Source organism: Lampris incognitus, chromosome 20, assembly GCF_029633865.1.
Source record: "Lampris incognitus isolate fLamInc1 chromosome 20, fLamInc1.hap2, whole genome shotgun sequence".
NCBI lineage: Eukaryota > Metazoa > Chordata > Actinopteri > Lampriformes > Lampridae > Lampris > Lampris incognitus.
In genome coordinates, this window is record NC_079230.1 from 3,401,157 (window position 1) to 3,414,597 (window position 13,441).

A 13,441-nucleotide genomic window follows, 5' to 3' on the forward strand; every position below is an offset into this window, starting at 1 on the left:
ATAGAAATGTTTTGTGACGCATTGTTTGATTTCATTTTCACAAATTAAAAAGGATGGCGTATGACGGGAAAACTTAGATTTATGAATGTGATTCTGCAAGTATCACATTGTAGTGGTTATGGGGCTACATAACTCCCCTTATTGAGCCGGTAGGAACGTTAGTTTACAGCTGCTGTTTCCTCGGTTCGGGTTTACAGTGACGCACTTCCGCTGCGCGGGTTTTTGTGTTGTTGTTGTAATGGTGGAAGGAATAAATGGTGCACGTTGTGTAGCCGAAAGAGAAAGTTGTCACGACTCCTACTTGAGCTCCTCTACAACATATTCATAAATCAAACTGATGATAAAATATTGATTTGCGTTGCTAGAATTGTAAATAAAGAAGCCAAACAACACATTTTCATAGTAAAGGGAACATTCGGGATCAATATATTGGGAAATAAATGTACCCACATCTTGCCCAAAAATACAAACGTGGGGACAGGGCCAAACTAAATGACACGAATCCTCTGGGAGCAGCTGACAAAACGAGCAGTCCACATCAGTCCTTTTTATGTCCCTGCAGAAATAAGTTGGAGGGATGAAAACGATGAATTTAATAATCAGGCATTTAGAAGGCGAGCACCGGGTTTTCCTCCAGTGCAGGTCGGAAGTAAAGTTATTCCAGGAGGAAACTGAACTGAAATATGATGAAATGAAGATTTATTCAGAGGTTGGTCATACAAAACCAAACAAACAGCTGGGATTTGAAAAATTAAAGTATACAAAATTGAACAAATAATTCATTTATTCATGTGGCATTCATCTCATAAATACACATTTTGAACGCTCACCAATTCCGATTTTCTCCACGTAATTGCTGGTCGGTGAGGAACAACTCTTCCCTCGCTCCAACCGAGAGCTGGCTTCTGTAAGTGGCCCTGAGTCGGTGTCTGCTGGTTTCTGCCATGTCAGGAGTGTAGTGCGTGCCGCCATCTTGCCCTGGCGGGGGAACATGGGGGAAACAGCTGCTCTCAATCTTGATGTAGTTTTTAAGTTTGATTATAATAAAAACCTACTTCATCAAACCACTGCAGCTGAAGTATGAACAAGAATGGAACAAATGACAAGAACTTTATTCAAAATTATGAACCAGTTACAAAAGCCATTTCTAAACTACCTAAAATGGGTCTGTAAAACCACTGCAACATTCGGTCACCATTTTCTGTGGAGCTCTCCTGGTGGTTTTCATCACTGTCTGGTTTTCCACCTTTCTCAAGAGTCTGTCGCTGCTCCTGTACAGTACTGAGAAGGACGGGAAACTGTTTCTCCCCCCCACCCCCCACTTTGCGTCCTTTATATGCGACAGATGCTGAAGTCCTTTGCCTCCTGTTGCTTCCGTGTTCCATGTCCATCAGGATGTTGCTGGGTAACCTTGGCCAAAGCGTCATAACCCCTGGCGACTCTTTCCGGTTCTCTTTTTAACTCTTGGCGACTCTTTCCGGTTCTCTTTTCAACCCCCTGGCGACTCTTTCCGGTTCTCTTTCTAATTTCTGGCGACTCTTTCCGGTTCTCTTTTCAACCCCCTGGCGACTCTTTCCGGTTCTCTTTCTAATTTCTGGCGACTCTTTCCGGTTCTCTTTTTAAGCCCTGGCGATTTTTCCGGTTCTCTTTCTAACCCCCGGCGACTCTTTCCGGTTCTCTTTCTAACTTCTGGCGACTCTTTCCGGTTCTCTTTCTAACTACCGGGGACTCTTTCCGGTTTTCTTTCTAACCCCCGGCGACTCTTTCCGGTTCTCTTTCCAACTCCCGGCGACTCTTTCCGGTTCTCTTTCTAACTCCTGGCGACTCTTTCCGGTTCTCTTTCTAACCCCCGGCGACTCTTTCCGGTTCTCTTTCTAACACCTGGCGACTCTTTTCGGTTCTCTTTCTAACACCTGGCTGTAATGATCTGTGCCCTCTGGCTATGTTAACTTATAACATTAATGAAGCAAGGACGACTTCTCTCGTGCTGGGTGTTTATTCACCGACCGGATTCCCACTGACGTTGTTACGTACATCACGTGACTTTGTTGTGGCGCTACGGAAAGCCGTAAGGGACATTAGCAAATCAAATATTACTAGCAAATATTACATCTCCCTTTTTCTGAAAAGTGCTGCTTTCTCTGCAGAGATACAGACCACGTTGAGCACGTTTATAAGCGAATACAATCTTAATAAGAAAGAATATGAAAGTGGAACTCTTATATAACTGGACTGCAACAAAGTAGTGTAAAACATTTCCTTCACTGTCTAAATGTGACGCCGTAATAACTTTTCATCTTTTTTTTTTCATTTCATTACTGGTAACTGCAAACCGCAGGTAGGTACACAAGGTAAGTGAACGCTGTAAATATTTCTTTTCAAAACATAGCAGGTATAGTACAGGTTGGTGTAAAATTATCTTTTTTTAACATTCATAAGTCAAGGATTTGTCTTGGTTTGATCGTGCGACCTGACCTCGTGGTGTAACCAGGCTGTGTGTCTGGTTGTCGCTGATTGTTCGTGTCTGGAGGTTCAGCATGCTCTTGCTGATGGGCTTGTGTGTTGTTGTTAGCGCTGGTAACAGTCTGCTGTGAAGTGTGTGTGTGTGTAGTGTGAGTGTTCACTCTGCTTTGTCGCAGGTGTTGACGGTTGCGTTGGTAGATCTGACCTTCTTTGGTTTGGATGTGGTAGCTCCTCTCTGTGTTCGCTGGTCTTTCCACAGTTGCAGGTCTCCAGGATCCATCCTCCTGCCGGAAGCGGATTGGTGTGCCTGCGGGCAGGTGGGGCAGAGGTTTGGCTGTTCGGTTGTAGTATGCCTGCTGGCGCTGTTGACATACCTCTCTCCTTTTGTGAACATCCTCCTGACTGGCGATCTGTGGCTGCAGGTGTTTTGCTGTTGATGGGAGAATGGACCGCAGCCTCCGACTCATCAGTAGCTGTGCCGGTGATTTCAGGTTGTCCACCGGTGTGTTGCGATACTCCAGCAAGCTCATGTAGGGGTCTTTGTTCTCAGCTTTGGCTTTGTCCAGGATGCGTTTGGCCGTCTGGACAGTCTTCTCGGAGAGGCCGTTGCTCTGTGGGTAGTGGGGGCTTGTGGTGGTGTGTGAGAAACCCCATGTCTGTGAGAAGTTGCGGAACTCACCAGAGCTGTAGCACGGACCGTTGTCGCTGATGATAGTCTCGGGGATTCCGTGTCGAGCCATTGCTGCTTTCAGCTTCATGATGACGGCAGATGAGGTGCAGCTGTAAAGTCTTTCTAGCTCGAAGAATCTGGAGTAGTAGTCCACAGTGACTATGAAGTCCTGTGAGTTCCATGTGAATAGGTCTGTGCCTATCACTTGCCACGGCCGCTCGGGTATGGCGTGTGACATCATTGGTTCCTTTGCATTTGCGCTGCGCCGTTCTTGGCATATGCTGCAGTCTGCTACCGCATCCTCGATCTGTTTCCCCATGCCAGGCCAGAACAGTAAGTCTCTTGCTCGGCATTTGCTTTTTTCCACGCCAAGGTGGCTGGCATGGATGCGCTGTATCATGTCCTTGCGAAGCTTTTGGGGGACAATGATTCTCTCACCTTTGAACAGGATACCGTCCATTTCTGAGATTTCTGCTCTGTGGTTCCAGTATTCCTGGATGCTGGGCGGGCACTTTTTCTTTGTGTCTGGCCAGCCAGTGAGTGTGGCTCGTCTGAGTGCGGTGAGCTGTGGATCTTGCGCTGTTTCCTGCTTGATTTCTGTGAGTCTTGTGTCGCTCACAGGGATGTTGCTGAGGACTGTGTGCACTTGGGCCTCCATCCCTTCCTGTAGGTCACTGTCGTGGTGTTCTATTGACTTGCGTGACAGTGTGTCGGCCACCGGTATGTCCTTACCGGGGCGGTGGATGATTTGGATGTCGTATTTTTGGAGCGCCAGGATCATCCGTTGCAGCCGGGGTGGTGCTGCTGCCAGTGGCTGTAATATTTGCTAGTAATATTTGATTTGCTAATGTCCCTTACGGCTTTCCGTAGCGCCACAACAAAGTCACGTGATGTACGTAACAACGTCAGTCGGAATCCGGTCGGTCAATAAACACCCAGCACGAGAGAAGTCGTCCTTGCTTCATTAATGTTATAAGTTAACATAGCCAGAGGGCACAGATCATTACATGGTGTCAGAGTAGCGGAGTTTAAATACCCAATATGGATTCGTACGGCGTTCCAGCTCCACGGATGGACTGGGAATCGGCGAACTTACCTGAAGCATGGAGACGATTTCGACAAACAACGGAGCTAATGTTCACGGGCCCCCTGCGCGGGAAGAACGAAGAGGAGAAATGCAGCTACCTCCTGCTCTGGATAGGGGAAAAAGGGCGCGATGTGCACAACACTTGGACACTCAGCGGAGAACAAGCCAAGAAGCTAGAAACGTACTACGATAAGTACACTGAGTACATCACCCCCAAAGCAAACCCGATTTATGCCAGATATAAATTTCATGAAAAGATGCAGGGAGAGAGTGAATCCTTCGAACGATTTGTAACTGAGCTAAAGCTCCTAGTCAAAGACTGTGGCTACCCAAATGCCGACGAGATGGTCAGGGACCGCATCGTGTTTGCCACCAACTCACCCAGAGTGAGAGAAAAGCTACTTAGCCAGGGAGCTGAGCTAACGCTAGAAAAAGCCATAGATGTAGCCCGCTCACACGAGCTAGCAAAGCAACAGCTAACGTTTATGGGCCAGGGCAGCACACATGAAACGGTGCACGCATTAGGCAGAAAGACTTACAAACCGAACGCACCCAAAGCAGCTAACGCTAACTTCAGACAAAGGGACGTTAGCACCGCCGCCAGGGCGTGTAGCTATTGTGGAGGGCTACACGGCGCTAAAGCCACTTGCCCAGCTAAGGGTAAACAATGCATTAAATGCAAGAAGCTCAATCATTTTGCTAAAGTATGCAAGTCTAGCTCCCAGGGACAGACAAAGTACTACCGCGGCACAGTACATGCCGTCGGAGAGAACCCAGAAGAGTACACCACTGACAGAGAGCAGGAAGAACTGTACTTCGACAACATTACAGTGGAGAGCACCGCTGTGGGAGAACAGACAGAGCTGTACATAGACTGCATCTCAATAGAGAACAACGGAAAAAGCAACGAGCAGGCTTACGTAGAGGTTGGAATTGGCACACCTCCACAGAAGGTAAAGTTTAAACTAGACACTGGGGCACAGGCCAATACTATTCCCACCAACCTGTTCCAGGCGCTGTTCAAAAATGTGATACTGAAACCAGCAATACACAGACTCACTGAATATGGAGGAGGCGCGCTGAGCGTGAAAGGCACATGCAAACTCAAATGTAAGTACAGAGACAATGCAATTATGCTGGACTTTTACGTCATTGACACAAACGCCCCACCAGTCATGGCAATGAAAACATGCCGTGACCTAAACTTGGTAAAAATAGTGATGGCTGTGAGCGAGGAAAACAATGTCACATCACAGAGCATAATGGATGAGTATGCAGATGTTTTCCAAGGAATAGGAGAGTTCCCAGGCGAGTGCACCTTCCGCGTCACACCAGATGCAACGCCGGTCGTCTGCCCGCCACGCAGAATCCCCATCGCCCTACGCAGCAAACTGAGGGACGAGCTTGACAGCATGGAGAAAGGCGGCATAATCTGTAAGGTAACAGAACCCACAGAATGGGTGAACGCACTCGTCATTGTTGAGAAGCCAAAGACAGGCAAACTTAGAGTGTGTTTAGACCCCAGAGCTCTTAACAAAGTGATACAACGACCTCACTACCCCCTCCCCACGCTGGAGGACGCCACCACAAAGCTTGCTGGAGCTGAGTACTTTAGCGTGTTAGACGCGCGGTCAGGCTATTGGGCCATCAAACTGAGCACTGAATCCTCAATGTTGACGACATTTAACACAGTGTTTGGCAGGTATCGTTTCCTCAGACTGCCATTCGGAATCGTGTCCGCTCAAGACGAGTTCCAGAGACGCGTGGATGAAACATATGAAGGATTGGACGGTGTGACGGCCATAGTGGACGATATACTAGTGTTCGGCAAGACTAAAGAGGAACATGACCAGCGTCTCAGAGCGATGCTGAAGCGCACAAGGGAGCGAGGGGTGCGGCTCAACCCCGACAAGTGTCACATATGCGTGTCCGAGGTAAGCTACTTTGGCCACACGCTCTCACACGAAGGCATCAAACCAGACCCACACAAGGTGAAGGCGGTCAAGGACATGCAACCCCCACAGAACAAAGCAGAGCTGGAGACAGTCCTCGGCATGATCAACTACCTCGCCAGATTTGCTCCACACCTCTCACAGATAAACTCACCCCTCAGACAGCTTCTGAAACAGGACAGTGAGTTTGTGTGGGATGCAGTCCACGACAAGGCGTTCCAAGAGATGAAGAATCTCATTACACAGCACCCAGGTCCAGTACTCTCATATTTCGACCCGCAGAAAGAGCTGCGACTCCAAGTGGATGCATCCAAAAGTGGCCTTGGGGCTGTCATGCTCCAAGATGGCAAACCAATTGCCTATGCGTCCAAGTCACTCAACAGCACTGAAGAAAACTACGCACAGATAGAGAAGGAGCTCTACGCTGTTGTCTTCGGCTGCAAGAGGTTCCACGAGTACATGTATGGACGAAAAGTGATTGTGGAGTCAGACCACAAGCCTCTGGAGGCAATACTAAAAAAGCCACTGGCAGCAGCACCACCCCGGCTGCAACGGATGATCCTGGCGCTCCAAAAATACGACATCCAAATCATCCACCGCCCCGGTAAGGACATACCGGTGGCCGACACACTGTCACGCAAATCAATAGAACACCACGACAGTGACCTACAGGAAGGGATGGAGGCCCAAGTGCACACAGTCCTCAGCAACATCCCTGTGAGCGACACAAGACTCACAGAAATCAAGCAGGAAACAGCGCAAGATCCACAGCTCACCGCACTCAGACGAGCCACACTCACTGGCTGGCCAGACACAAAGAAAAAGTGCCCGCCCAGCATCCAGGAATACTGGAACCACAGAGCAGAAATCTCAGAAATGGACGGTATCCTGTTCAAAGGTGAGAGAATCATTGTCCCCCAAAAGCTTCGCAAGGACATGATACAGCGCATCCATGCCAGCCACCTTGGCGTGGAAAAAAGCAAATGCCGAGCAAGAGACTTACTGTTCTGGCCTGGCATGGGGAAACAGATCGAGGATGCGGTAGCAGACTGCAGCATATGCCAAGAACGGCGCAGCGCAAATGCAAAGGAACCAATGATGTCACACGCCATACCCGAGCGGCCGTGGCAAGTGATAGGCACAGACCTATTCACATGGAACTCACAGGACTTCATAGTCACTGTGGACTACTACTCCAGATTCTTCGAGCTAGAAAGACTTTACAGCTGCACCTCATCTGCCGTCATCATGAAGCTGAAAGCAGCAATGGCTCGACACGGAATCCCCGAGACTATCATCAGCGACAACGGTCCGTGCTACAGCTCTGGTGAGTTCCGCAACTTCTCACAGACATGGGGTTTCTCACACACCACCACAAGCCCCCACTACCCACAGAGCAACGGCCTCTCCGAGAAGACTGTCCAGACGGCCAAACGCATCCTGGACAAAGCCAAAGCTGAGAACAAAGACCCCTACATGAGCTTACTGGAGTATCGCAACACACCGGTGGACAACCTGAAATCACCGGCACAGCTACTGATGAGTCGGAGGCTGCGGTCCATTCTCCCATCAACAGCAAAACACCTGCAGCCACAGATCGCCAGTCAGGAGGATGTTCACAAAAGGAGAGAGGTATGTCAACAGCGCCAGCAGGCATACTACAACCGAACAGCCAAACCTCTGCCCCACCTGCCCGCAGGCACACCAATCCGCTTCCGGCAGGAGGATGGATCCTGGAGACCTGCAACTGTGGAAAGACCAGCGAACACAGACAGGAGCTACCACATCCAAACCAAAGAAGGTCAGATCTACCAACGCAACCGTCAACACCTGCGACAAAGCAGAGTGAACACTCACACTACGCACACACACACTTCACAGCAGACTGTTACCAGCGCTAACAACAACACACAAGCCCATCAGCAAGAGCATGCTGAACCTCCAGACACGAACAATCAGCGACAACCAGACACACAGCCTGGTTACACCACGAGGTCAGGTCGCACGATCAAACCAAGACAAATCCTTGACTTATGAATGTTAAAAAAAGAGAATTTTACACCAACCTGTACTATACCTGCTATGTTTTGAAAAGAAATATTTACAGCGTTCACTTACCTTGTGTACCTACCTGCTGTTTGCAGTTACCAGTAATGAAATGAAAAAAAAGATGAAATGTTATTACGGTGTCACATTTAGACAGTGAAGGAAATGTTTTACACTACTTTGTTGCAGTCCAGTTATATAAGAGTTCCACTTTCATATTCTTTCTTATTAAGATTGTATTCGCTTATAAACGTGCTCAACGTGGTCTGTATCTCTGCAGAGAAAGCAGCACTTTTCAGAAAAAGGGAGATGTAATATTTGCTAGTAATATTTGATTTGCTAATGTCCCTTACGGCTTTCCGTAGCGCCACAACAAAGTCACGTGATGTACGTAACAACGTCAGTCGGAATCCGGTCGGTCAATAAACACCCAGCACGAGAGAAGTCGTCCTTGCTTCATTAATGTTATAAGTTAACATAGCCAGAGGGCACAGATCATTACAGTGGCTTTTTTAGTATTGCCTCCAGAGGCTTGTGGTCTGACTCCACAATCACTTTTCGTCCATACATGTACTCGTGGAACCTCTTGCAGCCGAAGACCACAGCGTAGAGCTCCTTCTCTATCTGTGCGTAGTTTTCTTCAGTGCTGTTGAGTGACTTGGACGCATAGGCAATTGGTTTGCCATCTTGGAGCATGACAGCCCCAAGGCCACTTTTGGATGCATCCACTTGGAGTCGCAGCTCTTTCTGCGGGTCGAAATATGAGAGTACTGGACCTGGGTGCTGTGTAATGAGATTCTTCATCTCTTGGAACGCCTTGTCGTGGACTGCATCCCACACAAACTCACTGTCCTGTTTCAGAAGCTGTCTGAGGGGTGAGTTTATCTGTGAGAGGTGTGGAGCAAATCTGGCGAGGTAGTTGATCATGCCGAGGACTGTCTCCAGCTCTGCTTTGTTCTGTGGGGGTTGCATGTCCTTGACCGCCTTCACCCTGTGTGGGTCTGGTTTGATGCCTTCGTGTGAGAGCGTGTGGCCGAAGTAGCTTACCTCGGACACGCATATGTGACACTTGTCGGGGTTGAGCCGCACCCCTCGCTCCCTTGTGCGCTTCAGCATCGCTCTGAGACGCTGGTCATGTTCCTCTTTAGTCTTGCCGAACACTAGTATGTCGTCCACTATGGCCGTCACACCGTCCAATCCTTCATATGTTTCATCCACGCGTCTCTGGAACTCGTCTTGAGCGGACACGATTCCGAATGGCAGTCTGAGGAAACGATACCTGCCAAACACTGTGTTAAATGTCGTCAACATTGAGGATTCAGTGCTCAGTTTGATGGCCCAATAGCCTGACCGCGCGTCTAACACGCTAAAGTACTCAGCTCCAGCAAGCTTTGTGGTGGCGTCCTCCAGCGTGGGGAGGGGGTAGTGAGGTCGTTGTATCACTTTGTTAAGAGCTCTGGGGTCTAAACACACTCTAAGTTTGCCTGTCTTTGGCTTCTCAACAATGACGAGTGCGTTCACCCATTCTGTGGGTTCTGTTACCTTACAGATTATGCCGCCTTTCTCCATGCTGTCAAGCTCGTCCCTCAGTTTGCTGCGTAGGGCGATGGGGATTCTGCGTGGCGGGCAGACGACCGGCGTTGCATCTGGTGTGACGCGGAAGGTGCACTCGCCTGGGAACTCTCCTATTCCCTGGAAAACATCTGCATACTCATCCATTATGCTCTGTGATGTGACATTGTTTTCCTCGCTCACAGCCATCACTATTTTTACCAAGTTTAGGTCACGGCATGTTTTCATTGCCATGACTGGTGGGGCGTTTGTGTCAATGACGTAAAAGTCCAGCATCATTGCATTGTCTCTGTACTTACATTTGAGTTTGCATGTGCCTTTCACGCTCAGCGCGCCTCCTCCATATTCAGTGAGTCTGTGTATTGCTGGTTTCAGTGTCACATTTTTGAACAGCGCCTGGAACAGGTTGGTGGGAATAGTATTGGCCTGTGCCCCAGTGTCTAGTTTAAACTTTACCTTCTGTGGAGGTGTGCCAATTCCAACCTCTACGTAAGCCTGCTCGTTGCTTTTTCCGTTGTTCTCTATTGAGATGCAGTCTATGTACAGCTCTGTCTGTTCTCCCACAGCGGTGCTCTCCACTGTAATGTTGTCGAAGTACAGTTCTTCCTGCTCTCTGTCAGTGGTGTACTCTTCTGGGTTCTCTCCGACGGCATGTACTGTGCCGCGGTAGTACTTTGTCTGTCCCTGGGAGCTAGACTTGCATACTTTAGCAAAATGATTGAGCTTCTTGCATTTAATGCATTGTTTACCCTTAGCTGGGCAAGTGGCTTTAGCGCCGTGTAGCCCTCCACAATAGCTACACGCCCTGGCGGCGGTGCTAACGTCCCTTTGTCTGAAGTTAGCGTTAGCTGCTTTGGGTGCGTTCGGTTTGTAAGTCTTTCTGCCTATTGCGTGCACCGTTTCATGTGTGCTGCCCTGGCCCATAAACGTTAGCTGTTGCTTTGCTAGCTCGTGTGAGCGGGCTACATCTATGGCCTTTTCTAGCGTTAGCTCAGCTCCCTGGCTAAGTAGCTTTTCTCTCACTCTGGGTGAGTTGGTGGCAAACACGATGCGGTCCCTGACCATCTCGTCGGCATTTGGGTAGCCACAGTCTTTGACTAGGAGCTTTAGCTCAGTTACAAATCGTTCGAAGGATTCACTCTCTCCCTGCATCTTTTCATGAAATTTATATCTGGCATAAATCGGGTTTGCTTTGGGGGTGATGTACTCAGTGTACTTATCGTAGTACGTTTCTAGCTTCTTGGCTTGTTCTCCGCTGAGTGTCCAAGTGTTGTGCACATCGCGCCCTTTTTCCCCTATCCAGAGCAGGAGGTAGCTGCATTTCTCCTCTTCGTTCTTCCCGCGCAGGGGGCCCGTGAACATTAGCTCCGTTGTTTGCCGAAATCGTCTCCATGCTTCAGGTAAGTTCGCCGATTCCCAGTCCATCCGTGGAGCTGGAACGCCGTACGAATCCATATTGGGTATTTAAACTCCGCTACTCTGACACCATGTAATGATCTGTGCCCTCTGGCTATGTTAACTTATAACATTAATGAAGCAAGGACGACTTCTCTCGTGCTGGGTGTTTATTCACCGACCGGATTCCCACTGACGTTGTTACGTACATCACGTGACTTTGTTGTGGCGCTACGGAAAGCCGTAAGGGACATTAGCAAATCAAATATTACTAGCAAATATTACACTGGCGACTCTTTCCGGTTCTCTTTCTAACCCCCGGCGACTCTTTCCGGTTCTCTTTCTAACTCCTAGCGCCTCTTTCCGGTTCTCTTTCTAACTCCCGGCGGCTCTTTCTGGTTCTCTTTCTAACTCCTGGCGACTCTTTCCGGTTCTCTTTCTAACCCCCGGCGACTCTTTCCGGTTCTCTTTCTAACCCCCGGCGACTCTTTCCGGTTCTCTTTCTAACTCCTGGCGACTCTTTCCGGTTCTCTTTCTAACCCCCGGCGACTCTTTCCGGTTCTCTTTCTAACTCCTGGCGACTCTTTCCGGTTCTCTTTCTAACCCCCGGCGACTCTTTCCGGTTCTCTTTCTAACTCCCGGCGACTCTTTCCGGTTCTCTTTCTAACCCCCGGCGACTCTTTCCGGTTCTCTTTCTAACCCCCGGCAAGTCTTTCCGGTTCTCTTTCTAACACCTGGCGCCTCTTTCTGGTTCTCTTTCTAACTCCTGGCGACTCTTTCCGGTTCTCTTTCTAACCCCCGGCGACTCTTTCCGGTTCTCTTTCTAACACCTGGCGCCTCTTTCCGGTTCTCTTTCTAACTCCTGGCGACTCTTTCCGGTTCTCTTTCCAACCCCCGGCGCCTCTTTCCGGTTCTCTTTCTAACCCATGGCGACTCTTTCCGGTTCTCTTTCTAACTCCTGGCGACTCTTTCCGGTTCTCTTTCTAACTCCTGGCCCCTCTTTCCGGTTCTCTTTCTAACCCCTGGCGCCTCTTTCTTGTTCTCTTTCTGACTCCTGGCGACTCTTTCCGGTTCTCTTTGCCCTCTGAGTCTCCTTTTTGCACTCTGGTATCTTTTCACGTGCGGCTGTGGTATGTTGTTCGATGCTGGCATATGTTGCTTCATAATTCTCCATTTCCCGAAGGTTCTTGTCGTAAACCGTCCACGTCTTTCCCCATGGAAAAGTCTCATTGAGCCCATGTTCCCCGCATTCTCCGGTACGTGTGCGTCCTTCTTCTGGAGAGCCAGGCGTGTGGCGCCATCTGGAGGCGCCCGTCATCTCCTGCTCCGTCGCCTTCAACAACAAAATTCCCTTTCAGTAACTGGACGCCCTTCTGGGATGAATAAAGTCTGAGTCTGAACCTGGAGCTACATGTGGAACAGAGACCACTACTCTTTCAGATAAGGCACGTATATCACGGTTGTTGTTGCTCTTTGTAGAGGAGAACCAGATGCGACAGCACCGTACGGTTAAAGTGCCCCAAGTAACCTCCACTGTGACGGAGCCGTCACTGGAGGCCTCACAACACACTGCACAGCTTTTGCGGCCTCTAAACCTGCACAACACGACACCGTGTACTTCTCAAAGCCTCCGTAAAGGGTACCAACTTCAGTGAGGCAGTATGCAAACTTTGGTGCAAAATTCGCCCCTTTCTATGCAAATAAGCCTCACTGCAAAAGACAAAACGAAAGTCCATTCACAAACACCGGCGCTCATAGCCACGCGCAGTGAGAGTGAAAATTATGAATGTCTTCAGAGAGTTGATCATCCTCATCACTTTTAAACAACCAGTCAGTCAGCCGTGTTGAAGATCTGTCACACTTGACACATCGTTTCATCCTCCTTTCTGCAGAATCTAGGTTTTGGTTCCTGAACCAGGCCGGGGGAGCCACGTCCTCGCCACTGGCCTTGCTCTGTTCTGTACCTGCTATGTGTCTCGAATTCAATGATTTTTGGTAGATATTGAATATTACTTGAATATTAATTTAGAAATGTTTAATTGAAGAAGTCTGTCACTAAGTTACTTCATTTTTTCCTTAATTATTTAGTGATATACTTTTTACCTCCTTCCTCTTTGTTGGAATTATCACGTTTGTTTTATGTATGTGCTTTCATTCAGTGGCCTGGAGGGACTGAGTGCTTCATGTTTGCCTTTATGCGTGTGCGTGTGCGTGTGTCGTGTTGCAGCGCGTCCACAGGACGGACTAAGTGCCGCT

At 48.9% G+C, this 13,441-nt stretch overlaps 1 pseudogene; it reads right to left on the bottom strand.

The window, feature by feature from the left end:
- Positions 1 to 826: 826 nt before the first annotated feature.
- LOC130130931 (THO complex subunit 7 homolog) lies at positions 827 to 13,055 on the bottom strand (annotated as a pseudogene).
- Between the last annotated feature and the right edge of the window lie 386 nt (positions 13,056 to 13,441).